General features: G+C 44.8%; 1 long non-coding RNA gene across 1 annotated transcript in view; it reads left to right on the top strand.

The window, feature by feature from the left end:
* LOC310706756 overlaps positions 1-12104 on the top strand; it is a 40858-nt gene extending 28754 nt beyond the window's left edge. The window contains exons 3-4 of the long non-coding RNA XR_014526151.1: positions 3579-3683; positions 11618-12104. This is a non-coding gene — a long non-coding RNA (uncharacterized lncRNA). The remainder of the gene's footprint in view (positions 1-3578; positions 3684-11617) is intronic.
* Positions 12105-14708: the final 2604 nt, after the last annotated feature.

Below are 14708 nucleotides of genomic sequence, written 5' to 3' on the forward strand. Positions count from 1 at the left end.
ACGCTGTGGAAGTCCAGAATCAAACAGCAAAGCAGCAATGGCTTCCTGTAATGTTCGAAATTTTCTTTCGGCAACTGCATTCTCCTGTGGTGAATAGGGATTGGTAAGTCTATGAACTATACCTTTCCTTTTTAACCACGTCTCCAGCGTGTGGTTCACATATTCCCCACCACGATCTGATTGTATTTTATGTACCCTGGTGTCAAATTTACATTCGACTTCTTCAATCCAATCCATCAGGATGGAAGCTGCTTGTGATTTTTCTTTCAGAAAGAAAACCCAACTAGCCCTTGAAAAGTCATCCACCAAAATTTGCATAAATCTCGCACCTCCAAGCGATTTGACTGGCATAGGGCCACACACGTCTGTGTGCACAAGTTCAAAGGGTTTCTTGCTTACTCTATCAGATCTAGGATAGTTACATGTCTTAACCTTAGCATGTTTACAAGCACAACAATCCAGAAAATTTGGACAGGGTTTAATGGTACACTCCTCAGCTAAATCTGGCATCTTGCTTACATACTTAAAGCATATATGAGCTAACCTTCTGTGTAGTAGATGTGCACAACCTGTATGAGGAGCCTTATTTACACACTTAGCTTGCGCTTCACCTGTTGAACATCTACCTGCTGCTAACTGCTCTTCATCCAAAACAAAAAGCCCATCCTCACAGGGAATTTTAACTAGCTCCTTTCCCTGTTTCGAAATGGTGCACACATCATTTTCAAACTCAACCTTAAAACCACTTTTTACCAGGCATGACACACTCAAAAGTCCATTCTTCATTCCTGGAAGAACAAAAACAGGAAGGTTAGTTTGCAAACAGTTAACATAAATTGTGCCTTTAAGGTTCATTTCTCGTTTACTATTGTCTGCTATAGTCACAGTTTTTGCAACTGGCAATGTCTTGCAGTTCATCAAGCGGCCACTAGATGTCGCTGGAACTAAACTGTGACTTGCTCCACTGTCAATTATCCACTTCAAGGTTTGTTGGCTCCTTTTAGGACTCTGTTGTGCTGCCATTGCAGATAGTCCCTTATCAGCACCTGCTCCCCCTCTGGATCGTTGATTCTTGTAGTTCTCACGTCGTCTTCCCCTGTAGCTCCGGAAACTGGCCCTGGACTGTTGAAATTCCTGTTGCCTCTCTGGACACCCCGCTATCAAATGAAACCTGCTGCCACATCGAAAACATGACTTGCTGGCCATAGCAGACACTTGTGAGGCTTCCTTACAGCTCTGCCTGCTAGTTTGTTGATATTGATATTCTTGCTCACACAATCTACCAGTCACATAATTCATATTCAGCTGGTCCTCCGGCAAAACTTGTAAAGTTAGTACTAAGTTTTCAAACCCTGCATGCAGGCTGCTAAGCAGAGTATAAACTTTAATATTTTCAGGAAAATTCACACCTAAAGATGACAGTTGGTTGAAATACTCAGTCATCTGTGACGTGTGTTCAACCACACTATCCTCTGGCTTCAGTTTCAACTCATACAAAGCACGTATAATGTTCACCTTCTCTCCGGGCGTGGCTCTGTGGTGAATTCGCCTAAGAGCTTCCCAAATTTCAAATGCAGACCTTAAATTTTCCACATGAGGTAATTGGGAATCGTCTATCGATACCATCAACATGCATCTAGCTTTAGTGTCCATTTTATCATGTTCCCTGTTCTGAGCATGTGCAGCAGCCTGTTGCTCTGCTGTGGCATCTGCTGCAACAGCCACAAACGGCTTTCGCCTCTGGACATAGTCAGCCCACACTTCTTTGGCTTCCAACCAGACTTGAGCCCTCTTAGACCACTGCACGTAATTAGCAGAGTTCAACTTTGTAAAGGGAACCTGGAAATTTTCCATTGCCATTCTTGTGGTCTGCTGCTACTCCCTCCGTGTGCCCTTGCTTCTCTTTCCCCTTGGGATTTGTCTTACTCACTTTTCAGACGCCTCCAGCCTCCTCTGAAGCCTTTCAAACTTTCACTTACGCAGCTCTCTCAATTTTCTGCAGCCTCTCAGTTCCTTTAAGAGCTGGATTTACGACCAAGCCGGTCTTCTCTCATCCGAAAGCTGCTTTCACTTTCTCTGCACACAATACAGCTGTAGAAACGTAGAAGGATCCGTAACCTAAGAGAGTTTGTGTACTGGTCCAGTAAATGCTTCCGCTGCGCCACCAGCAACAGCTCTCTTTGCAGAGTATTAATTAAGTCCAGTGCAGAGATTCTTGTTGCAGTACAGGCTTCAAAGTCTCAGCAGCAAAGAAATAACGACACAGGGAAGCCTGTCTTTCCAAAGACAGGTTTATTGCAGAAAGATAACAGAAACACCTCCAGAGCTTTCGGACATTTTTGCTTCACGCCCCACAGGCAGAGAAAACAAACACTCTTTATATACTGAGCATCTTAACAACTTAACGAGCTTGACTACTTAAAGTCACATGACATTGCTAACTTGCCAGCGTCTTAGGTTTCACACCCTAACAATTCACACTTTACATTGTGGGTGCCCTTTGTGGGATTGCGCGTGGTGCTACAGTTCCCAGGGAGCTTACTGGCAAACAGGGTCTGGCTTGCCTCTCAGTGTTAATTTTTGGAGGTTCACACTAAGCCTGAGCAATCAAGTTTCTTGCTGGGAGGTGGGGCCAGCACCATTTATAAATAGGGGATGGAGCCGACAATAGCCAGGCAGTCGGCTCTGGAGATTCACCCTCCCTACCCTCCCTTTGTTTAATGTTTCTTGTTTGCAGGTTAACCTTTTTCCCCCTGCTTAGTGGGTACTGCTACAGTCTTTGACTGGTTGATGTTGAAGGACCGGGAAGAACTTTCCCTGCATTAGCAGGTTTTGTCTTCCCCATAGCAATTTCCCACAACTTTGGCGGTTATGGCCTTGGGTGGAATCCTTTAGTCCTTTCTTCCCTATATGGGGGGAGGGGGCGTGAAGTGGTGACTCACCCCCCTGCGGCAGTGATTCCAGGGTTCCCCTCTTAAAGGGGTTATATATATGGATGTCACTGGCCATAGACTGAAAGGTTGTCAGTGAAATACCCTGTGTGCCGGGATATGGGCTGGGCTGCCTGCTACACTTACATCTCGCAGAGCACCCCCATATCCTATTTACCCTGATGAGCCCAGTTCCCCCTAGCTGGGGGGCTGGGAGGGGTACACGCCCAAGGCCTAAGTCAAGGTCTTCCTACATTCAGAAGTTTAATAAAGTTGTGGCCTAATTTTAATTCCATAACACGTTGTCAGAGTCTTTATACCTTCCTTATGATCCCTGGGGGCTGGGGCTGTCACCGCCCGGTCACGCAATATTGAATCACCAGTGAAGAGAAGACATAATAAACACAAAATAAAGGGGCGGAAAACTTCAGCCTTGAAGGCCAAATGTGGCTGGTCGGGTCTCTCTGTAGGCCATGCTTCTACCAGGCTGTGCTTTGCTTTCTCTTTGAATGATAAGTGCCTCTTGCTTGCCCAGATAGAGGACAGAGAGGTGTGTCAGTGTATGTAGAAACAAGACAGGTAGAATTTACTTATGTTGCTTGAATCCTGAAGCATTCAATATCCTTTGCACCACCCCTCATTTTCCAGCAATAAAGAGATGCCTGTTTAGAGGCTGGAGAACATCTGCTCAGTGACAGCGGCTGCACATCTTGGGCTGCTCTTACCTGCAGAGCTAAGAGAAGGTCGAGCAAGGTAAGCCACACGTTTTCTAGTCGTGTTAAAACCTCAGCAATCTTCATCACACGTTCAGTGAAAAGAGCAGGCCTGTCTTCCAACTAGCTGCAGGGCAAAGGCAGGAAAGGAAGCATTGAGACACTTCTGAAATGAAAAGCAGTTAACTGGAGCAGTCGTGTTGTTGATGGTTTGGCTAGTGGTCCACATGTCTGTAACAATCTGTACTTCCTGCTTTGAGCTTCCTTGCAGGCTGACTTAACCTTTCCCAGCCGTGCGTCACACATTTTCGGAGACTTGGGCAGGAGGAGAAAAACAGCTCACTCAAGATTTGGTCATGGAGAACTGCTTAGGTATGTGTTGTGTAATAAATGCGTCTTGAAACACACATATAGCAGTAGTTCTCCATTGCAGAATTCCTACTTTGTTTTTCTTGGTTCTTTGCACAGGGAATATATATATATTGTTCTATTTTTACCAAATGACTCAGACCAAAAGGACTTTAGCCTACAGTAGCTTACGCCAGATGTTTGGTTCAAGTACTTGTAGGGTACAAAGCCCTAGGAATCAGGCAGCAATTCTTTCTTCACTTCAACTCCTCATCTCAGGGATACCTGAGGGAAACAAGGATTTTCCCAAACCAGGCCCTGTCCAAGGTGTGGTGGACTAGCAAATGCCCCACCCCCATTTCTCACCAGATGTTAAGAGCGGGTGGGTTTGGGGGTGGGTGGGATCACAGCAAGCAAGCAGTGCAAGGGGAGGGAGCAAGTTTTGTTTTGGAAATGTTCTATGTGATTTTAAAAACTTTCTGATGAGATCGTTGTAAGCTACACTGGGACCTTATGGTAATAGGCAAGTCAGAAATCTTCCAACTAAATGCATAACTAGGCAGGTGAATAAATTGGTGGAGGAAGCGGGCAGGAGAGGGGGACAGAGTGGGCCAATTGGTAGGAAGGGCTGAGCAGGGTGGGGAGGCGAGTGAGCGATTAGGGACAGAGGGAGAGCGAAGAAGATGGAGAGAAGAGTAGGGCAGTTGTGGGGCAAGTGAGAAGGGCGACCAAACAAGGTGCAGAGAGAGTGGGCAAACTGATAGATACATCTGGAGGAGAGTCAGTGAGAAAGCCAGATGGGCAGAGGCTGCCACTGATTCTGTGTTCCCCTCCAATCTGCCTTCTGATCCATGAGGCTCACTTTGCCTCGTGACAGGGCTGGCCCTGCAAGAGAACAAATGGCTCGGCAGCTTGTGACGGCCAAATGCAAACAATTCATTGCAGACATGAAAACTTACACTCCAGACTGTGGACAGAGTGCATGCAGCTGAAAGTGTGTTTAAAAAGAAAGGAAATGGGTTACCATTCACCTATTTTTGAATAATTCTAGTAAAGTTTGACATTTGCTACTCTCTATAGCATCTACATAGCTCCCGTGAGCCAACCCAGAGTTTGATTCTACACCTTGACATGACACATTCCCACATTCTAGGAATCTGAGGGGAGTCTCCAGTATTTAGAGAAAGCAGCTCTAGTTGCCACTATCAAATTAGAAAGTAAGACTTTTTTGCCATTAGAAACTTGATTTTTTAAGTCAATTCCTAGGTTCCCAAAATGCTTTGTTCTCATAAAACAATAGCATGAGATATATATTTTTCCAACTTCCCAAGTCTACCAGCTACAGAGGACATCACTGTTAATTTTTGCAAATTTCACCAGAGATTGGAGATCTCATGGTTTATTCTTGGCACTTGGGCTGGTGTTTGATTCCATTGCACTATCGCAGGCATAAGCAACCTTGGCCCTCCAGATGTTTTGGGACTACAACTCCCATGATCCCTAGCTAATAGGACCAGTGGTCAGGGATGATGGGAATTGTAGTCCCAAAACATCTGGAGGGCCGAGGTTGCCTATGCCTGCACTGTTGTCTTAAATAACTTTTAAAGTAGTGAAAAAGCTGCAGTATATGCGTTTATCTTTTTCTCAAGGTGAAACCATTCTTCCATCAGTCTGGTGACTGGGTTGCCCACCTGTTCACATAACCTGGATTTTCTTACTCTAGATATAGTAGGACCTGATATATTAGTTCTAACATCCTCTTAGGGACTGAGATCAGGAGGTGTTCAAAGCAGGCCTCTGTCGTCATTAAATTTGTATCTTATCTGCCCCTACAAAATGTGGTGATTATGCAATTTTTCTTTATTTATTTCAAAAGGTTGACCTCACATTTCTTGACAAAGTTGCTCATATAGTTTTAGGGCTGGATGAGCCTGTCAAATTTAGTTTCTGTAAATTTCCTTCTCTCCCCCCACCTTAAGTTCAATTCTCACAATTTCCACATCTGTTTGAATCGTACCCATTTTGTAAGCTTTTTGTGTGCATCCTTCCCCTAAAATGCCTATTTATGTATGCTTTCAAATGGACCCCTCTCTCAAATATGAATTCATGTCCCTCCATAAATATGCATTTTTTGTGTGAACTGAAACTGCATTGCAAAACTGAGAAGAGTGCATTATCTGATTGATAGCTGCATCCCAATCTGCACATATATATTTAGCACTGGGGGAGTTAGGTTGATTTGCTTTACAATGTAGACCAAACACATTTCTCCTCCAACTCTCTGTTTGTCCAGTTGGGAGTTTGATGCTGTGGAAGAAATGTCTCTCACCATGCGCTGAGTGAAACTGACAATTGGATCTGGGACTAGAGTTGCCGCTGCATTTTGCCTGCAGTGAAATTTTAAGGTGAAGCTGTGGAATTAAAAGGGAAAGAGCTGTGGAATTGCACAGGAAAGGGGAAGAAAGGGATTAATGAAATGGCTCAGAGGAATCCCCCTCATCCTTAGCTCTTGCAATGTTATCAGGAAGTGCTACCACTATAATGCCTCTTGTTTACTTATGTTGCAACTTGTTCCTGCATGATGTACGGATGTTAACTTCTCAACCTCCGTTCTTGCCAAGAAACTGTCACTGGAAGCAGTTAGCATTAGCACAGCTAGCCATTCAACAAGCGTTCTTGTCTACTATAAATATAACAAATGCAGGTTGAAGGCCTCAAGCTTAATGCCTCACCATAGGTTATGGGGCTGCCTGGCCAGATAATAATAATAATAATAATAATAATAATAATAATAATAATAATAATTTATTTGTACCCCGCCCATCTGGCTGGGTTTCCCCAGCCACTCTGGGCAGCTTCCACAAAGACCAAAAATACACTAAGATGTCACACATTAAAAACTTCCCTGAACAGGGCTGCCTTAAGATGTCTTCTGAATGTCAGGTAGTTGTTTATCTCTTTGACATCTGATGGTAGGGCGTTCCACAGGGTGGGCACCACTACCGAGAAGGCCCTCTGCCTGGTTCCCTGTAGCTTTGATTCTCGCAATGAGGGAACCACCAGAAGGCCCTCGGCGCTGGATCTCAGCATCCGGGCAGAACGATGGGGGTGAAGACGCTCCTTCAGGTATACTGGGCCGAGGCCGTTTAGGGCTTTAAAGGTCAACACCAGCACTTTGAATTGTGCTCGGAAACGTACTGGGAGTCAATGTAGGTCTTTCAAGACCGGTGTTATGTGGTCCCGTCAGCCGCCCCCAGTCACCAGTCTAGCTGCCGCATTCTGGATTAGTTGTAGTTTCCGGGTCACCTTCAAAGGTAGCCCCACCTTCAAAGGTAGAGTGCATTGCAGTAGTCCAAGCAGGAGATAACTAGAACATGCACCACTCTGGTGAGACAGTCTGCGGGCAGGTAGGGTCTCAGCCTGCATACCAGATGGAGCTGGTAAACAGCTGCCCTGGACACAGAATTAATCTGCGCCTCCATGGACAGCTGTGAGTCCAAAATGACTCCCAGGCTTCGCACCTGGTCCTTCAGGGGCACAGTTACCCCATTCAGGACCAGGGAGTCCTCCACACCAACCCACCCCCTGTTTCCCAAAAACAGTACTTCTGTCTTGTCAGGATTCAACCTCAATCCATTAGCCACCATCCATCCTCCAACCGCCTCCAGACACTCACACAGGACCTTCACCGCCTTCACTGGTTCTGATTTGAAAGAGAGGTAGAGCTGGGTATCCTCTGCATATTGATGGACACCCAGATAGATGCAATATGGCAGTCCCATGGGAACTGCTTTGTACTATGGGCCCGAAACAGATGAGGGGCACCACTGACTCTCCTGCCTAGATTAATCTAATCCTGGAATAAAATGTCTAACATTTTGCAACAGCTGAATTGCATATTCTCTCCACCCAATTAGAGGTGATGAGGACAGATCCATGTGTTTAATCATGGAAGGGACCCACGGCGGAATGGCCATGGCTTAGGGGCAGAGTATGTGCTATGGATGCAAAAGGTCACAGGTCCAACCCCTGGCTGGAAAAGACCCCTCTCTGAAAGCCCAGAGATCTGCTACCGGTCAATAGTCAGGGACTGGCTGGACGCAGAGGAATGGTGGAAGGAACCAGCTGGGGAACCCCCAAGGGAAAAAAGCTCAGAGCCTGGGGATTGGTGGTGGGACAATGATGGGTGGTCAGCAGGAGAAGACTGTGAGGAGAATGGGAGAAAGGAGGCCAAGAGGCAGAGATAAGTTAAGCTGATGCAGAGTCATGGGTGTGTCTCCCCCTCCTGCTGCGACACGTTCCCATCCCCTCTTGTCTCCCAGAACCAGAAGAGGCATGAAAAGGGCAGAGGAGAGATTGGCTTCAGGCAGGCGCAGTCTCCAATTGCTTGGGAAAAGCCCTGGAGAGGAGGGGGACTTAGACGGCTGTGGGGACTCAGTCTCAGCAACTGATGCATGGGGCAAAACCTACCAGGGATGAGCTGCTGTGCTCATTAGGTAGGCCCAGCACTCTGCCAAGTTTGTGCAGATCTTGCTCATGCTAATAAAGAGTTAACTCGAACTTGAAAGGTGTGATTTACGGTCAGCTTGCTCCTGTCCTCAGTATAGCCAACATCGAATCAGATGAACCAATGGACTAACACTTTAAAACTCCATTTCCTGCACTCCATTTAGAAAGCGGTGGTGGTGGGGATTTGATTTCAAGAACAAATGAGGTGAGCAGAGCAGGGAACGAAAAGTAATACTAAACCTTCCCAGCAGTGTGCCCCTTGACACCACTTTTCCCTCAGCCAAACTCTGATGCAAGAAGCAAGCCTTGCTTGCAGAAAAACATTTAGGGAGATGGGATGAATGGTTTAGCACTATTTGTTATCACACCCACTTTGCCCTTAAAATTGGAACAATCCTTCACTTTGCATTTGATTGGGGCAAAATATCTGCTACAATCATGTCTAGCTTGGCCCTCAGTCAAAGCAGTGAGGTTTCTTGGTTTCCTTTAGGGGCCAAACTAGATTGTACATAAAAGGCATGGTTGCCTTCCATATTTCTGTTTGGTGGTTGTTTTAGAAAACACAACTGTAGTGTGTGTGTGTGTGTGTGTGTGAGAGAGAGAGAGAGAGAGAGAGAGAGAGAGATTAGGACTGAAATCATGGTGCTCAGTGAGTGTTTTTTCCTAACCTTTCCCCCTTATGCTGATGAAAATCACCAAACAAAACTATTTCCTGTCTTGATTTTTATATTGAATGGGAGCAGACAGAGAAATAAGCAACCAAAACATGGCTCTGACGTTGCATAATGAGTTGTTTGCTTTGTTCATCCACACACCATGTGTGTGACAGGAATAATTTTCTGTTTTCTAACAAAGTTCTATCCCATCCAAATTCTCTTGGCTTCTACCTCCCGCCATCTGGCAGAGGTTTATAGAAAACTCCATCAGGTCCTGAATGCTTGTGCTCTGAGTGACACTGAGCAGATCAAGGACGGATAGATATCCTGCTGCTGAATTTCTTTATAGCATCCTTCATCAACCTGGTGCCCTCCAGGATGTTTAGAACTACAACTCCCATCAGCCCACACTTTTGTTTTCTGAATGTGTGAACACAGAAACAAGGAGGGTTGTTTCACATGTTGCATTCCATGCTGTGAACAAGGCTATCTGAAGAAAATTTCTTCATAACCAAAAGAGGAACCTCCTTCCAAGACATTCCACGTTAGGGTGTAGCCCAGGTGAGCCTGAATCCAGCAAACATAGCTGTCTGTTCCAGGATATACCAGGCAATACCAAATCCAAATTTGCATAGGTACAGGACTGCCATGAAAATGTGGGAAGACCCATGTCTTATTCATGGGTCTTCCCACAGTGCTGTAGTGATATTTAAAGACTTTCAAACACAGCCCTTTGGAAATCTTAACTGCATCCACATAAAGGGTGATTGGGATTATGCTGGTTGCCCACCCCTGTATATCAACTGTACATTCAGTTGATGAGGTACCAGTTGATCAGGCGAAATAGCAGAGATGGGTCCAACACAGAAGCTAACACCAAAAGGTAACACAACAGAACTTTTCCCAACTCCCCTCTTACTTTATTGAAACCACTTTTCCCATCAACGTGCTGCCCTCACTTGCTCTACTCAAACTTCGGCCATAATTTAAAACCACTCTTTTCTTCCCATTGTCTCTCTCTGCTTGCTCTTCTCAAACCCACCATTTTCCTGCCAGCATTTCTGCATAATGGTTTGATCAATTCAAACTTCTACCATTAAAATTTTAGCGTTAGCTGTTTTTGCAGCTGCATCACACTGTCGACTCATCCTAAGCTTGTGGTCTGCTTAGACCCTAGACCCTTTTCACATATACTACTGGCAATCCAGGTGTCCGCCATCTTATATTTGTGCAAAAAGCTGTCGAAAGCAGTGGATGGGTGATGTTTTATGTATGGCAGAGGGATGAGCATTCAACAGTGCAGGGGTAATGGCAGAAAATGTGCATTTTCAAATCAACCTCCCCTTTTTGTGATATTCTGTAGGCTTCGGTGCTGCGAGTAAAATTTCCCCGCGGGCGCTATATGCTCCAGCTAGGAAAGATAAATAACTAGGTGTGCCACCCCCCCAAAAAAAGAACCCACATGCAAAATGGGATAGTGGTTCCTTTGGCCTGTAGCTATCTTCTCTGGGAAGAGAGAGGTGGAGGCTGTATCTGCAGCCCTTGCCTCAGGGTTCGGTGTGGCCAGGTTTGGGCTAATGGGGAGCCACAGACCAAAAGAGGTTGAAGATCACTGGTCAAGGTTGAGGGTGGTTTTAGCTTCTGCCATAAGCTCTCCGAGATCAGCAAGCACAGAGGCTCCTGAAGATGAGTGTAGCTGGTTTCACATGCTGGCAGACTGAGTGTTTATTTTACCCTGCCTGTAATGAACTCCATTCGCCTGCACTTCCTGCATTTTTAAAATCACATCAATATGGTTGCTGTTTCCTTTTGAAAACTGAGTGTTACAGAGTCACAAGGTCAAATTTTGATCAGTCTTGTTCTCGTAGAAACTGCACAAGTAGATGTCAAAGGAACAACTCCAAGTTTATAAAGAAGTCTCCCCAGGGTTTCCCCCCACTCTGCAGATTGCTGGCATCCTGAACTCATTTGTTCCTTTACTACTTAACCATAAAGGGTTTAGTCTTTCAAGGTGCTGTTTGCATCCGGTGAATGACATAAGTATGTATGAATTTTAAGCACGAGGAGGTCCGTGGAAGTTCATTTTCTCAAAGCTTAAGCATTTGCTTTATCCTTTACTTAGATGAGGAATCGAGTTTAATATGTACCAGAATGAGCTCCAAAAACATTGCATCAGTTTTTCAGTAATTCTGAGATCTCAGGAAAGTATTTGCTAAAAAATATTCCAGCCCCTCCATCTCTTTCCTTGGATTCCTTTTTCTTGAAGAACTGAAACAGGAACAATGTAGAGGAATTCCTGTATATATATATGTGCAGTCATATAAGGAAGCAGTTCTTTGAGAACTCCCAGGGTCCTACTATGGTAACTGAACGAGATGTTGTCTCTGCAAGTGTCTGGCTGTAGCTGAAGCCTTAATGCAGCACAGTGAGACCCACCTTATTTTGGAATCTTTTTCTGCAGAGGGCTGAGGAGACAAGAGTACCATGAACCAGAGGAGAGTGGCAAGACTGTGTTCTTCAGTCGGGACGGTCCTCAAGTCAGTTCTGGAAGACTTTTCTCACAAGAATAGTGTCGGAGCCTCATTGTCATTTGAGCATGTCTGTGGTCTCAGAGTAATGGGTCCCCACAGCTGGACATTTCATGGCAATGAGCCCAGTTTTGCTCATACACTCAGTAAACACACCATAGCCAACATCAGATCTTTGATCAGGAGATATGAGAGCCATCTTCAAATACCTAAAAGGGTGTCACATGGAAGATGGAGCAAGCTTGCTTTTTTGTGCTCCAGAGGGTAGGACATTTAATGAGTAACAGCCCTTTAAATGTTTGAAGATAGTTATCATATCTCCTCTCAGTTTCCTCTTTACCAGGCTAAACATACCCAACTCTCTCAACTGTTCCTCATGAGGCTTGGTTTCCAGATCCTTGATCATCCTGGTCACCCTCCTCTGTAAATTGTGGTGCCCAGAACTGGACATAGTATTCCAGGTGTGGTCTGACCAAGACAGAACAGAGCAGTACCATTACTTCCCTTGATCTGGACACTAGACCTCTGTTGATGCAGCCTAGAATAGATACTGAACGTGTGCTACCAGATTTTGTGTAGTATATGTCTAAACATCAGGGCACCTGAAGACAACAAAAAGGCTTGAGTCCTCGTGGGTTTGCGTTTGTGTCCTGATTAGTAACTGCCATGCAGTTAACTATCCACAATTTTATTTGGAAACAGAGGCCTGTAGCTTCTGTCCTTTAAATGCTGCAGTTTCTCTCCAAACTATTCTGAGCTGAAAGCATCTCGCTGACCTCCCCAACTAATGAGATGAATTGATTTGCTGTATAATTCTATGCCAATGAGTTCATTTACACCTAGCACCGTGTATGGAAACATCATTATGAGGGGGAAGCAAGCTTTTTGTAGCCAGTCTCTTCCCTACGAAAGCATTCAATTGTATCATTTTTGCCTGTTGGCAACGACTACTGTGTGTGTGAAAGGTAATGCCCAGTGATTTTAATCACTTATTATTCTTACATAAATTACTGGCCTGGGTGACATATATTTTTATTGTGCTTAATTGATTTCAGCATTGAGCAAAGCAATCATTTGGAGCAGAATGCCATGGTTTCAAAAAGAAATAGCCACTGTTTAGGTGCCAAGGAATGGCCAGGCCGTTGCTGTGCAGTTGCTTTGACCAGCTGGTAAAGTAGCTTGCAGAGTGTTTGTTTTCCCCACTTTATTTCTGCATTTGCAGGAATTTTGGATTTGTGTTCTTAGGTGAAAGGGGTGTTCTTTCCCTATTCAGCAGAGAAGATGCAAAACCTGGGAAATTCAGCACCATTTGCAGATGTAAGTTGTTTCACCGTACACCAGATATGATTTTGAGGGGCCAGTACTGGGTTTGGGGCTGGAAACTTGATGTAAGAGGGAAGGACATGGACCGTTTCTGACCTGGTTGGTACCCCTTTTTCCTGAGCAAAGTTTTGGATTTCAAAACTTTTACCTTTAAAGAAATTCATACACAAAACATACATAAAACAAAGTTAGTGGGTATATTGATCTCAGATGCTCAGTAGAGAGACTGCTTGGCTTCCCAAGCTTCATTTAAAACCTAGGGAAGACATAATGAGGTAATTCCTGCAATGGGTCTTTTTCAGATCAGGCAGCTGGGAAGGCTGCAAAATGCTCCACAGATGCTTAATGGGGGGAAAACACCCCCCAGCCACCTCACAATTATACGGTAAACTGAGTCCTACACCCACTGAAATTTTAAAACATCCAAAGAATGAGGAAGACAAATGAAAGCTTCTTTCTAAGGAACAAACACTTTTGAGAAATTGCAGGATACGTTTCAACATATCACTTTACTTACATAGAACCATTCATCAGAATTAAGAATTCTGCATAGCTCAAAAAACACATGGTGCATTGTCTATAAAAGTGTTCAGATAATATATAAGTGACATAATCCAAAGCAAAAAACAAAACAAAACCCTATGCCATTGAAATCCATGGCATTAAAGTGCTTAATATTACAGTGGTGCCCCGCAAGACGAATGCCTCGCAAGATGGAAAACTCGCTAGACAAAAGAGTTTTCCGTTTTGGAGGTGCTTCGCAAAACGAATCTCCTATGGGCTTGCTTTGCGAGTTCCTGCGGTTCCCCCCCCCTTTTCTAAGCCGCTAAGCCGCTTATCAGCTGATCCGATAAGCCGATAAGCCGCTAAAAGCCGCTAATAGCACTAATAGCGCTAATCCGCTAATCCGTCAATGGGCTTGCTTCGCAAGACGAAAAAACCGCTAGACGAAGAGAATCACAGAACGGATTCTTTTCGTCTTGCGAGGCACCACTGTAGATGGGTTGATCTGAGTTGATATAATTAGCTGTTGTTCTCTGCTCTTTACATATGAGTGTTTAACCTAAAATGACTGAGGGTATTCAATTGTAAAACTTCATCTTGAAGGGAGTTGCCTCTTTAGTCTTTCTCTGGACGATACAGAGACAACAAAGGATGTGATAATGCCTCTTCAGGATGCAGGCTGGAATGACAGAGAGATAACAGTTTTGATTTCTGGAAGAAGTAAACTTATTTCTTGTAAGATGCTAAGCCTGTGCCGGACATGCACAAGATATGGTACGGAATTTTTTGGAGGAATCCTTGAATGTTTTTGCTCTGTTTTGAAGTAAGTTATGCAAGTAAAGTTTTGAACAATACTTATTGGCCTGGACAATTTTTTGTTATAAAAGGAGTCAGTTTTTATGCACCCAGTTGCTTCAGGCTGCACAATATTAATATCTGCAATACTCTTGCCTGGGAGTCAGCTCTATTTGCGTGGACAGGCGGAGTCCCCAGACCCCGCGCAGTCCTCCCCCGTCATGTGAAATAACGACTCATGACAACGTGCTATGGGATTAAATTGGCCACAACTTTATTAAATTTCAAATGTGGGTAGACCTTGGCTCAGGCATTGGGCGTTCTCCCTCCCCAGTCCCCAGCCGGGGACCTAGGGAGCATCAGGGTTATCCAGTGTGTGTGTGGGGGGGATGGGCCGGCTCT

Source organism: Podarcis liolepis (assembly GCF_965112155.1).
Source record: "Podarcis liolepis genome assembly, chromosome: 5".
NCBI lineage: Eukaryota > Metazoa > Chordata > Lepidosauria > Squamata > Lacertidae > Podarcis > Podarcis liolepis.